This window comes from Aethalodelphis obliquidens, unplaced genomic scaffold (genome assembly GCF_003676395.1).
Source record: "Aethalodelphis obliquidens isolate GAN/ISIS:26980383/991018 unplaced genomic scaffold, ASM367639v1 scaffold1, whole genome shotgun sequence".
NCBI lineage: Eukaryota > Metazoa > Chordata > Mammalia > Artiodactyla > Delphinidae > Aethalodelphis > Aethalodelphis obliquidens.
The window spans coordinates 93,244,755-93,258,813 of NW_020837945.1; the positions used below are offsets into that span (position 1 = coordinate 93,244,755).

General features: G+C 34.1%; 1 protein-coding gene across 1 annotated transcript in view; it reads left to right on the forward strand.

Annotated features, from left to right (window-relative positions):
• Positions 1 to 14,059, forward strand: part of SPATA16 (spermatogenesis associated 16) — a 226,556-nt gene that overhangs the window by 56,093 nt on the left and 156,404 nt on the right. The gene's annotated exons all lie outside the window — the stretch shown is intronic.

A 14,059-nucleotide genomic window follows, 5' to 3' on the forward strand; every position in this document is an offset into this window, starting at 1 on the left:
CGAGAAAGATCAGAAGGATTTCCAAAACTGCCCAAAATACAGAGAATGGTAGAAGGAAATTCCAACTGTGAAACATGAGCAAAGACTCGAAAGCTTATCGCTTATTTGGAGATACCATAGCTGAGTCGAAGGATGCTATGCAGGGGTGAATGTGACAGCTGTCCAAAGGTGTAAAACACTTTTTAATCTATGTCCTTAAAGATTTCTTTTATATGTTTCTATCCCTCTTCAGAACTCTGTTTTAGCTTGTGGCTTCCTAGAATCCTCAGCCCTATCTTTTTTTTCTATAAAAATGTCCTGTTTCCTAAAGGTCTTGCTCTTATCATGGGTAATATTCAGTTTAATCTATGGCAAAGATAAAGTGATTATGTTATGTCTTTCAAATAACTCTTTTCTTAGAATTATGAAGCCTCTACCCCTCTCTGCCTGGCTTAGAGTGATTGACCTAAATATTTAGTCTTCTTCATTTTCTGATCTCACACATCCTGGACTTCTTTTGGATACAAATAATAAAACTAATATCAACATGAAAACATAATGTCTGCCCTGTTAATAACCACGAGGAAACACAATTATCAATTATATTAATACTCATTATGTCAGCAGGAGATCTGCCAACATGCAAAAATCATTTACAACTCTACATCCACAATGATGTAAGAGTTCCGCCAAAGATTCTTCATGGCTCTAAGGAGACCTCAAGCTTGTAGGCTTAAGCTTGACATCAAGGACAACAAAACCATTTTTTTTTTTTTTTTTAACAAAACCACTTTTAAATTCATAAGATAACCTGCTTGAAAGAAATTTTCTTGCTTTAAGTAAACTGCAGAACCTAAACACAGATTCTCTTTGACACCAAAGAAAATTAGACTCTAGTTTCTGGAAACACCTTATGCAACCATCATTTTCAAACCCAATATCAGGACATATGGTTATGTCAAAGAATTTCATTCCATTTCCCTTTGAAAGGAAAAAGCCACTTGGGTGACTTGTGAGCTCAATGGAAAAAATTATTCAAAATTGGGAATAGCCCAGAAAATCTATAGGCATACATAAAAAACACTGAATTGAGATGCACTTGAAAGTAATTATTTATCACCTTCTCCACGGTTTTCACTACACATAAGAAGTGCCACCAAAATGGCCTGCATATTAAGGCCTCATTAATATCTCCTGCGGGCGCAAGCCGCAGCTGATTAATATCTCCTGGATATTAGAATGGTTTGATGGATTTTCAAATCATTTTTAATAATAAAAGGATTCAAAATGGTATGGTCATGTCAATATTTAATTCAGTGTTATAAAAATAAGTAACAAACATTAATCAAAATTGTACTATAAGAAACAAGGATGCAAGGATTAGTTTCAATAGATTCACTATTTAGGCTTAGAAACTTTTATTTTAAAACTAAGCATGCTCTTTCGAGACCTTGAAAATTACTGAAGGGAGGATATATAATGATGAATAGTAAACTAATCTTCCCCATTATGCTAGGATTAACTGTTGTATCCTTTTTATTCTATTGTAAAATAACTTTTGCTTCTTCTAAGTTGAACATTAAGAAATGGAAATCAATAGAGGTTAAACAGTCAATTCATACAATTAATAATGCACCAACTGAAATAAATCATTTTGCTACCCAGCAAAATGTCATATTGCAGAACTGCAGAAGACAGTGCATATGATTCTAATATTTAAATGTTTTTAAAGAGCTCAGATTTTAAAGTAGAGCCTGAAACATAAATATATTTCTCAAAATAAATAAATTAATCAGGATACTCAGTCTATAAATAGCCTACAACCATTATACATTATACATTCAGTTATACACTGAATGCAGAATCTTGCTTTTGTATTATTACCACATTGTGATGGTTGATACTAATCACGGATCAAAATTAAAATATTCCCTTTTTGCATTTATTTGCATTTGCTGAAGCATCCTTTCTTTAATTTTATGTAAATGTGAGGTCTACTGCATATCTTTAGGAGATTTGTTAACACAAAAATTAGTTTGAAAACCATCACATAGTTTTGCTTCTGATAAAAAGTAACTGCATGTTGTTCTGTCATGTAGAAGACTACAAGAACCATAACTTTATGGTTTTAGGTTCAACAAAGATACATTTTGAAATTAATTAGCCAAGTGTTGACATTTAAAATATGATAATAAGTAATACAAAGGCTTTAGAAACAACTGTTAACAAGTTTTTCTTTTTTTAAATAACATATCCGAAGTGGCAAATATGGGTATCATTTTTTTTTTTTTTTTACTTCAACCAAAAGTGATGCCTAGACTCATCAGTCAAACATATCAACTCTGTGCTCACTTCATCAAACTAGTATCATTGTTTATCAGAGGTGTCTTGAACATTCCTAAGGCTGATTTCTAATTACTGCTATCTTATCAAGAATAGAAATCCTACTATAACTCTTTTCCTATCATACAATTATATGTTTATTTGTATAATTGTAAAGATTCTAATGATGCATATCAACTTTTTTGCATATTTCCCACCTTTACATTGCTGTTGTTTGCTTGTTTTTGCTGCAGAATTTTGATGCCACAAGGTGGCAGGCAAGATGAAGTCTAAAATAGCAAATATGTGGAAATGAGCCTCTTTTCAAAATTGTAATGGTGTCATCTACATTCACTCATTCATTCAACAAATATTTATTGAATGCTCACCAAGAGCTTGTGCTAGGCAGTGGGGGTGGTAGTTGTAAACAGGAAATATGTGGTGTTTATGCATATTAGAAGAGGTAGCAAAGTTTAAAAAACAAATACTAATAAATATGAGAAAAAAGAGTGTGTGATAAGTGCAACGAAGGTAATAACATAATTTCAAGTTGCAGAGGCAGCATTGTATGTTAAATCAGAGCATGGAGTCTGAATCTGACTGCTCAGGTTTTCATTCTGACTCCCCCACTCACCAGTTAGCCTGAGTTTAATTCTCTTATAATTGTGTTATAATAATACTACCTATTTCACAAATACTATATCACAAGGTTTTGTGAAAATTAAACATAAACCCATAGATTCTCTACTCCACCCATGATAGAGTTACTGGTACTGGGCCTGCCTTCCTGCTATAAGTAAGTATAAAACTGGACAAAATATATGAGACAACTCTGTTTAGGCACTGGAAAATGGTCATAGCAGGACTTTGATCCTTGAGAGAAGGACAGTATACATGGTGAGCCCCACAATTTTCTTAGCTTTTTGCTGGGGTTGTTTTCCTGCCCTTACTCAGGGAGTTGGAGATCACATTAAACGTTAAACTGAAATCTCAATGGGCTGAGGAGGCAGAGATTAGAATACAAGACTGCCAAAAAAGCTGTAATTTACAGGGCAGGTGACCAAAGGAGAAATAGCTTTGTGAGTAGGTTGGAGTTAGAAGACTGCATGAGGATTTGCTGCAGGTTCTTGGCCAATATAAGAAGTGAGACGTCAGGTAGCAGACACTGCCTGCTATGGGACTAAGTGCTAAGTGAAAATACCAGAGGACCTGCAGTGATGGGAGATACTGAAATACCAGTGTGAAGAGACCTCACTGAGTATCTAAGGCATTCAGCTCAAACCCCAGAAAGACCCATGCTTTAAGAGTTAGTACCATGACCTCCAGAATGGATCACTCCTTAGGATTAAACTCAAAGGCAAAACAGACCTGCCTTAATAGAGACTAAAACCATGCATGACAAGAACAAGAGTATTTTTCATTTAATTGCCTGATAGGAAAAATATTCAACAACTTTGCAGGGATGATGTCATAATCTCAATTCCTTACAAAGTTTCATCCAAAATGTCTAGCATAAAATAAAAATTTCTGTACATTCAAAGAAATAGGGAGATGAGACTCATATTTAAGAAAATAAATAGTCCGTACAATCAGACCCCAAGATGACCCAGATGTTAGAATTGGTAGAAAAAGATTTTAAAGAAGTTACAAAAAATAGATCCAAGGATCTTCAGGCAAAGATGATCATAATAAGTGAAGAGATGAGAATCTCAACAGAAAAACAGAAACTATAGAAAAAAACCAAATGGAGATTTTAGCATGGATTAATGAAATATCTAAAATAAAAATGTACTGATTGACCTTGACATCAGATTGAAGACTTAGTACTAAAGAAAGGATTAGTGAACATGAAGACAAATCAGTAGAAATTACCCCATATGAACACAGAGGAAAAAAAGATATTTTAAAAAATTAACCAATGCTTCAGTGACCTATCTATCCTCAGAGACAATAACAAGCAATCTAGCATACATGTAACTGTCCCAAAGGGAAAAGAAAGAAAGAAAAGGGCATAAAAGTAATCAGTAGAAGTTTTCCAAATTTGTTTTTAAAAAAAGTAGAATCTAGTTAGCCCCAACTAAAATAAATACAAAGAGAACCACATCTAGAAACAGCATAAGCAAACTTTTGAAAACTCAAGACAGAGAGAAAATATTAAAGGCAGATAAAAGAAAACAGTATGTTACACACAGGGACAATGATACAAATAACAGGTGACTTTTAATCAGAAATAATGGAGACCAAAATACAATGGAACAGGAAGTTTAAAGTGCTGAAAGAAAAATGATGTCAAACAAGAATTCAACAACAACAACAAAATTCTTCAAAAGGAGAGTGAGATATAAATACATTTTTAAATAAGTAAAGTTAAAAATTAATCTTGAGCAGATCTGTACTTTGAGAAATGATAAATAAGATATTTCAAGCTGAAGTAAATGACAGTAGAGTAAAATTTGGATCTACAAAAAGGAATGAAGAGCATCAGAAATGGTAAATAAGTGAGTAAACATAAAACACTATATATCTTCTCAAAATTTATTTAAGGATGAATGACTAAGGAAAAAATAGTGTTCTATCATATTATCTAAGGTAAAAATAATAAATAATAAGATTACATATTTTGATGTGCAATATTTGACTACAATATCACAAAAACCTGTGGGAGGAGGCACAAATGGAATTTTACTACTAAAGTTTTTACATGAGGTAGCACAATATTAACTCTAAGTAGCCTGTGTTAAATTAAAAATGCATGTTATAATCCCTAGAGTAATCATTAAAAATATTACGAGTACAGTTAGAAAGCCAATTATGGACTTAAAATTATATACTAAAGAATATTTAATTAACTGAAGTCAAGAAAGGAGGAAGAGAAGAACAAATAATGGATGGGACACTGGAAGATAATAGCAGAACAATAGGTTTGAACAAAATCATTAATAATTACATTAAACATACTCACTAATTGACTAAACAATCCAATTATAAGGCAGATATCATCAGTCTGGATTAAATCACAAGATTCAAATATGTTCTATCTACAAAAAGACATAGTTTGAAAGTAAAAGGAAGAAAAATGACATACCATACAGTAAACATAAAAATCTGTTTTTCTGTCAGACTTGGCTATGTTACTATCAGACAAAGTAGGTCTCAGGGAAAAGAGTTATTACCAAGGATAAAAATAAGGCTCAACAAAATTCTGAAAATTTGAAATCTGACAGAGCTTTTTCTCTGACTATAATGCAATTAAATTAGAAATCATTAAGATATCTAGAAAAACCCCTCCAAGTACTTGGAAATTAAGCAATACACATCTAAATAACCCATCAGTCAAAATATAAGAAAATAAAATAACAAAGGCATGGATTTGAATTTCTGCTTCATCACTTACTAGCTTTGACTTTCACAAGTAACTTAACTTCACTTTGCCTCAGTTTTCTCATCTTTAAGTAAACTGGTTAAAATCACTCCTAAATCTTAAAATATATCAGATTTGTATTTTGTTTCAATCCCACCACCAATAACGAATGCAGATTATTTTCAATGGTAATAACAGCAATAAACTCTATATATGCATAGAGGACACTCTATGCATCTATTTTTAAAATACCCTTTAGATGTGAAAAGATGTTCAACATCCTTACTTATTGGAGAAATGCAAGTCAAAACTACAGTGAGATACCACTTACACCAGTCACAATGGCCAACATTAAACAGTCTACAAACAACAAATGCTGGAGAAGGTGCGAAGAAAAGGGATCCCTCGCTACATTCCCATTAGTGGTAATGGGAATGTGCTGCAGTCACTATGGAAAAGAATATGGAGGTTCCTCAGAAAACTAAAAATAGAATCACCATATGATGCAACAATCCCACTCCTAGGCATATATCTGGACAAAACTATAATTCAAAAAGATACATGCACCCCTATGTTCATAGCAGCATTATTTACAATAGCCAAGACATGGAAACAACCTAAATTAAATGTCCATCAACAGACAAATGAATAAAGAAGATGTGGTACATATATGCAATGGAATCCTACTCAGCCATAAAAAACAGAAAATAATGCCATTTGCAGCAACATGGATGCAACTAGAGATTATCATACTAAGTGAAGTAAGTCAGAAAGAGAAAGACAAATACCATATGATATCACTTATATGTGGAAGCTAAAATATGACACAAATGAACTTATCTACAAAACAGAAACAGGCTCACAGACATAGAGAACAGACTTGTGGTTGCCAAGGGGAAGACAGGGTGGGGGAAGGATCAACTGGAAGTTTGGGGTTAGTAGATACAAACTATTACATATAGAATGGATAAACAACAAGGTCTTACTGTATAGCACAGGGAACTATATACAATAGCCTGGGATAAACCATAATGGAAAAGAATATAAAAGAAGAGTGTATATATGTGTATAACTGAGTCACTTTACTATACAGCAGAAATTAACACAACATTGTAAATCAACTATACTTCAATTAAAAAATAAGATAAAATAAAATACCCTTTTTGAACCCAAGATATACTGAATAAAGTAGACAATTTGGAATATTCTATGAAAATACAAGTTTGGGGGGCATCATTATTTATAACTTTGAGGATAATTAAAATGCTCAGAGGTGATATAAGCTTAAACCATTACAGACATTCATGAGTTTTAGAATAAACTGGTTCATAATAGAAATAACAGAAATTTTGAAAATTTCTTGCAGATCTCACGAAATGAGATATTTAAAATACAACATGCTCCTCTTTACCATAACTGAATGTTCAAAGTTTGGCCAGGAGTGACATGAGAAATATGGCAGAACAGGATGTTCCCAGCTTGTATCATCCCCTGGCAACAATAACTTGGCCGCCATTCACAGACAAAAAGTGTCTTTGTGGGAGCTTTGGAATCCAGGCAGGACACTGTGAAACCTCAGGGGGCCCACAACCAAGGAAGTCTGTTTTAATAAAGCAGGCCCAAACCAAGGGGGATGGCACCCCTATAGTGTCCCTAGCAAGACTCAGAAACAGTTCTGACCCCTGTGGATTTGTCTATAGCCCCCTTTGACCTTGGTCCTGCCACCAGCACAAGATGCCAAGGAACCTCGGAGAAGTCATGCCTGCCTATGCCTCAGTAATAAACCCACAGCTATGGACACTGAAGTAACTCATGATCTGACTCCATCTCCTTTCAGCCACCATCCATAAGCAGTCCTACCAGCCCAGGGACATGGCTGGAGACATACTTATTTGCATCCCCAGAGATCCTGAAATGTCCCTCTGACGCAGCTCTAGCCCTTCCCCACTGCAGTCAGGGAACAGTTCTACCCACCTAGGGATCTGGTGGGAGACATGACCATCCATGCCTTCAGAGCTATGACTTCAGATCTCATTTCCAGTTGTGTACCCTGAAGCAATCTTGGGCCTCAGTTCCAGCTCCTATCAACCATAGTCCAGAGCCAGCCAGTCTGTCCAGGGACCCACCCAGTGGCCCAGTAGAAGCCCTCCCAAGGACTCAAAGAGAGGCATATCATTCCACATACCTGATAACAGGACCACTGTCTGAAGACCCAACTGCAGACCCTGAAGTGGAACCTTGTCCCAGCACCAGCCCTACTAATCAAGGTTCTAGAGGCAGTTCTGTCCATCCAGGGACGAAATAGGATCCACCCCAGCCCAAATCCCTGGTGAAAGGCTCACCAAACACAGAGCCCATTGTGAACACAGCAACAGCCAAGTAACCTAGCTCTAATCCATCTCAGCTGTAATTCTGCAGGTAATCTCATCAGCCTGGGAAACCAACATTGGAGCACCTAAATATTTAAGGCAAACATTAACGACTGAAGGACTAAATAGACAGCAATACAATAATAGTAGGGAACTTCAATACCCCACTCTCAATAATGGATAGATTATCCAGACAGAAAATCAATAAGGAAAAAACAGACTTGAATAACACTATAGACTAAATTGATATAATTAACATATACAGAACATTCCATCGAACAGCACAAGAATACACATTTTTTCCAAGCACACACAGAACATTCTCCAGGATAGATCATATGTTGGCCCACAAAGCAAGTCTTAACAAATTAATGAAGATTGATATCATATAAAGTATTCCTTGCCAACCACAATGATATAAAACTAGGAATAATAATGGGAGGAATACTGATAAATTCAGAAATACATGTAAATTAAACAACATACTCTGGAAAATCCAATAAAAAAGAAATCAGAAAATATCTTGAGACAAACAAAAATGAAAACACAACATACCAAAAACTTATGTAATGCAGCAAAAGCAGTTCTAAGAGGGAAATTTATAGCAGTAAACAACTACATTAAGAAAAAAGGAAGATGTCAAATAAACAAGCTAACTTTACACCTCAAGGAACTTGAAAAACAAGAACAAACTAAGCCCAAATTTAGCAAAACGAAGGAAATAATAAAGATTAGAGCAAAACGAATGAAAAAGAGACTAGAAAAACAATGTAAAAAATCAACAAAACTAGAAGATGTTTTGAAAAGATAAATAAAATTGACAAAATTTTAGCGAGACTAACCAAAAAAAGAGAGAGGACTCAAAATTATAAATGAACGAGAAGACATTACAGCTTATATCACAGAAATACAAAGGATCATAAGAGACTACTATGAAATATTATACACCAACAAATGGGATAGCCTAGAAGACATGGACAAATTCCTAGAAACATACAATCTGCCATGAAAAACATCAGGAAGAAATAGAAAATCTGAACAGACTAATAATAAATATGCATTTTGAAGCAGCAATCAAAAGCCCCCCAACAAAGAAAAGACTAGGACCAGATGGCTTCACTAGTGAATTATACCAAACATTTAAATAATTAACATCAGCCCTTCTCAAACTCTTTCAAAAATAGAAGAGGAGGAAATACTTCCAAACTAATTTTACAAGGCCAGCATTACTCTAATACCAAAGACAAATAAGGACACTACAAGAAAGGAAAATTACAGGTCAATATCCTTAATGAACATAGATGCAAAATTCCTGAAGAAAATACTAGCAAAGCAAATTCAACAGCACATTGAAAGGATCACACATCGTAATCAAGTGAGATCTATTCTTGGGATGCAAGGTTCCCAGGACAGACACAAATTAACAAACATGATAGATCACCTTAAGAAAATAAAAGATAAAAATTATATGATCATCTGAATAGATGCAGGAAAAAAGCATTTGACAAAATTTAACATTCTTTCATGATAAAAATTCTCAACAAATTAGGTATAAAAGGAATGTACCTCAACATAATAAAGACAATATATGACCATCATACTCAACAGTAAAAAGCTGAAAGTTCTTCCTCTAAGATCAGGAACAAGATAAGGATTCTGACTCTTGCCATTTTTAATTCAACATAGTACTGGAAGTCCTATACAGAGCAATTAGGCAAGAAAAAGAAATAAAAGCCATGCAAATAAGAAAGGAAGAAGCAAAACTGTCTCTATTTGCGGATGATATGATCTTATAAATAGAAAGCCTTAAAGCCTCCGCAAAGAAATTGTTAGAACCAATAATGAACTCAGCAAAGTTGCAGGATACAAAATTAATATACAAAAATTATTTGAATTTCTATACACAACAGTGACTAACCAAAGAAGAAATTAAGAAAACAATCTTATTTACAGTAGCATCAAAAATAATAAATAATACTTAGGAATAAATTTAACTAAGGAGATGAAATACCAGTACACTGAAAACTGTAAGACTTTGATGAAAGATGGAAGAAGACACAAATAAATAGAAAGGTATCCTGTATTCATGGATTGGAAGAATAAATATTGTTAAAATTCCATACTACCCAAAGAAATCTATAGATTTAGTGTAGATTTATACACTAAATATAAAAAAGTTCAATGGCATTTTTCAAAGAAGTAGAAAAGAATCAGTCAAAATTCATGTGGAACCACAAAAAAACTGAATAGCCAAAGCAATCTTGAGAAAGAAGAACAGAGCTGAAGGCATCAACTTCCTGACTTCAAACTATATTACAAAGCTATCAAATCATAATGGTACTGGCATATAAACAGGCACACAGACCAATGGAAAAGAATAAAGAGCCCAGAAGTAAATCTATATACGGTCAATGAGTCTAAGACAAGGATGTCAAGAATACAAAATGGGAAAAGGATAGTCTATTTAATAAATGACATTGAAAAAACTGGATAACCACATGCAAAAGAATGAAATTAGACCCTTATATTATATCATATACAAAAATCAACTCAAAATGGATTAAAGACTTAAATTAAGACCTGAAACTGTAAAACTCCTAGAAGAAATCATAGGGGGAAATCTCTTTGACATTGCTCTTGGCAGTGATGTTTTGAATATGACACCAAAAGCACAGGCAACAAAAGCAAAAATAAATAAGTGGGGCTATGTCAAACTAAAAACTTATGCACAGCAAAGGAAATAACAAAATGAAAAGGCAACCTATGAAATAAAAGAAAATATTTACAAACCATATATTAGGGGTTGCAAACCATGGCAAGGAGTTAGACATCCAAAATACGGAGGGAAGAGATATGGGGATATATGTATATGTATAGCTGATTCACTTTGTTATAAAGCAGAAACTAACACACTGCTGTAAAGCAATTATACTCCAATAAAGATGTTAAAAAATTTATATATATATATATATATATATATATATATATATGGAACTCTTACAACTCAATAGCAAAAAAAAAAAAAAAAAATGCTGATTTTAAAAATGGGCAAAAGATTGGAACAGACATTTTTCCAAAGAAGACATTAAAATGGCCAACAGATATATGAGCATCACTAATCATCAGGGAAATGCATATCAAAACAATGAACTACCACCTCAGACCCCTTAGAATGGCTATTATCAAAAAGGCGAGATAACAAGTATTAGCAACGATGCGGAAAAAGGGAACCCTTGTGCACTGTTGATGGGAATGTAAACTGCTATAGCCAAAATGGAAAACAATATGGAGGTTCCTCAAAAAATGTTAAAGGAACTACAATATGATCCAGCAAGCCCACTGCTGGACATATAGCCAAAGAAACAAAGTCAGTATCTTGAAAAAACATCTGCATTCCCATGTTCACTACAACATTATTCACAATACCCAAGATGTAAAACAATCTAAGTGTCTGTTGACAGATGAATGGATAAAGAAAATGTGAAATAGATACATACACACACACAATATTATTCAGCCATAAAAAAGCAGGGAATCCTGCAATTTGTGACAATATGAATGAACCCAGAGGACATTAAACTAAGTAAAATAAGCCAGACACAGAAAGACAAACACTGTATGATCTCACTTATATGTGGAATCTAAAAAGTCTAACTCAGAGAACCAGAGAGTAAAATATTTGTTGCTAGGGCCTGAAGGTGGGGAAAATGTGGAGATATTCGTCAAAGGGCATAAACTTTCAGCATGGTGACTATAGTTAAAACTGTATTGTATACTTGAAATTCGATAAAAAGATGCTGAGTGTTCTCACCACACTGGGGAAAAAAAAAACTATGTGAGATGTGAGGTGATAGGTGTGTTAAGTGATTGTAGTAGTCATTTCACAATGTATACGTGTATCAAACTATTACATTTTCCACCTTGAATACATACAGTTTTTGGCAAGTATGCCTCAATAAAACTTGGGGGAAAATTAAAATTAAAATAGCTAAGCTAAAAGAAAAAAAAGTGGCCATTAAATTCAACAAGTCAATAGCATTCGATGAAACAAAACAATTCTCACAATCTTAGGTGAACTTAAAACCACAATACTAATAGTAAAACAAAAGAGGACATTGCTGGAGCCAGTTTCTTGATATGAAAAAATGTTTAGGCTACTAAGTATCAGTGTTGATACTACTTATAGGGAGATAATAATAGGAAACACAAAAGAAAAAGATGTGATCTTACCTGAAATATATATAACCCTGGGTACCTCACAGTGCTTTGCTTTGAGAAAACATATGGGTGACTATTTTGTGGACATTGCCATTCATAAAAAGACATTACATTATCCATGCTGTTTTTCTAAGGAAAAGGCTTTTCTTAAGGAAAGGGCTTCAGTTTAAATATGCCTGCTCTTCCTATTCCTATCCTCTGTGTTCCCTAAATTACAGGGTGTTACTTTCAGTTAAATGAAATAAGCATAGTCTGTATGTGTTTGTGTGCCCGTGTATGCTTGTATGTTTGCATGAGCTTGCAAGTGTGGAGAAAACAAGGGGAAATCATGGCATGCCATTTTAAGGATATCAGGTTGGACTTTTAGCAAGTAGGCACTTTGCCTCTTTGAGAAGTTAGGCATATTAAAATACTGTACGAATCATTAGTACATTTATGTCTCTTTCTATTTTACCCCCATAAAAATATATTTACCTATGCAATAAAAAGATGCTTTCACCAAAGATTGTATTAAACACTCCAAGTTTTCCTTTCAACCCTAAAAAGGAATATAAAACATGCCAATTTCAACCCTAAAAAGGAATATAAAACAGGGCAAAGATTGTGTTCACTGTTATCATACTGCAAAGAACAGGTACAATACCTCTCTGCAGTGCAAAGCTGACCACGTTAAGCAATTGTTCTCGAGCAGGAACAAGAACAAGCATTTATTGAACACCTGCCAGGTAGCAGGTGTGAATTAGGCATTTCATATGCCATTTCAGTTAATCCTTCCAAATAACTTCCTGAGAAAGTTTCCTTACTACCATTTACAGATGAAGGAACTACATCCCAGCAAATCTATGATATCACAGTAATTTTTCTTTCTCCTAGATATTCTGGCTGTCATCACATTTCATCCTAAATTATGAAAATCATAAAATTTGAAGGGGTTCCCATACTGACGGTGGTGGCAGTGGGATGTGGTGGGCATTTTCCCTGTAATTAGAAAATCTAGGTGCAACTACCATTTCACTGGTGGTTTTGCAAAAGCCTTGATTTCCTCGTGTATGATCTGTGGATAATGCTGCTTAGCTTGGCAAGTTAACTGTACAATATTGATGCAACATAGCCTTTACATCACAAGATTCTAATATAATTACCATTTTTCACCCTTCCTTTACCTGAAGCCTGCCTCTTCTTTGTGATCATCACATGAATCAATAAAAACAGCCTTGTAAGGTAAATACATGGCCTTATTTCTGAAAGAAATAAATAATAAGAAAAAAGATAATGAAGATTAAAGCTAATAAATTCCAGAAAACAATTAAACATGGCCATATATTACCCAAGGAATATAAATGGCTAAATGTCCCAGAGTCACTATGTGCTTATCTTAGTAAGAACCCAAGAAATAGGACACTGATGGCTCAGATACCTTATTAGAAATTTATTTTCTGCAGAAGGAGGAAAGGAGGAGAAGGAGGGGAAGGGAAGAGAGGAAGAGAGGAATGGGAGGAGGAAAAGGAAGAGATAACAATGACCATGTCTGATATGAGAGGAAAATTTGAACACGTAGTAAAGGCAAAAAAACAAACAAACAGAAAAAACCCACATAACTTATTGACCCCTTCTTAAGTTTTCAATTATAGGAAGGTTCTGAAGCTGGGTCAGATTCCTTGAGTTGCCTGTCCAAGTTGCAAAAGATGTGATAAAAGGATCATACTCTGTTTATATTACAGAGTAATATAAACAAATATAATAATGTAAATATGTAAATGTATTTACAACCTTTCATGGTTATATCTGTACCACTTTTCATTATAACAAA